The sequence below is a fragment of the Crocuta crocuta genome, unplaced genomic scaffold (assembly GCF_008692635.1).
Source record: "Crocuta crocuta isolate KB4526 unplaced genomic scaffold, BGI_CrCroc_1.0 scaffold41, whole genome shotgun sequence".
NCBI lineage: Eukaryota > Metazoa > Chordata > Mammalia > Carnivora > Hyaenidae > Crocuta > Crocuta crocuta.
The window spans coordinates 18,970,236-18,970,791 of record NW_027529428.1 but is presented as its reverse complement, the minus strand read 5'-3'; the positions used below and the strand labels follow the sequence as shown (position 1 = coordinate 18,970,791).

Genomic DNA, 556 nt, shown 5'->3' with positions numbered 1-556 from the left:
GGGACGCGTGTAAATCTCGGAGGCACATTTAAGACGAGAATTGAAATACTGAGCCCGGTCCGGCCAAGCCGGTGCGGAGGGAAAGCGAGCTAAGCAGACGGCGGTCCTAACGCGCGCTCCATCCTTCCCGCTTGGAGCCACGTCCCCGGGCACTTCCGCAAACCCACTCAAGCAACTTCCACGCGACAAACACCTGCACCACGGAACGCTCTCGAGCACCAGCTCCTGCTTGGGAAGGAATCCCAAATGATGTGTAAGGGGCAGATTTCTTTTCCTTTCCTTTTTTTTTTTAAGAACACATTTTAGACCAGGGCACCCAGACGCGCACGCTCCCCGCCAGGGATACAGAAATGCGGCTTCCCCCCTCGCCAACTCCAGGCGCCGGGGTGCTGACTCGCCCTCCCGATGAAGGCGGTCCCTCCTCCGGGCTCCAGGGATGCCCGGCCGTCGGAGCCCCACTGCGGGCGCCGCGCAGCCTCCGCCAAAGAGGGGGACCCTTACCTGAGGGGCAGCGCCACCGTGGTCCGGGCTTGTCCCGAGCTCGCCTCGCGCAGGA

At 62.8% G+C, this 556-nt stretch overlaps 1 protein-coding gene across 4 annotated transcripts in view; it reads right to left on the bottom strand.

Moving 5' to 3' along the window:
• Positions 1 to 556, bottom strand: part of DIRAS2 (DIRAS family GTPase 2) — a 28,861-nt gene that overhangs the window by 26,177 nt on the left and 2,128 nt on the right. For 2 of the 4 annotated variants that reach the window (XM_077759321.1, XM_077759323.1), the window contains exon 1: positions 502 to 550. The exons of the other annotated variants lie outside the window; for them this stretch is intronic. The gene's annotated coding sequence lies outside the window, so the exon portion shown is untranslated. Of the gene's footprint in view, positions 1 to 501; positions 551 to 556 lie in introns of those variants that run through there. 4 annotated transcript variants of the gene reach the window in all.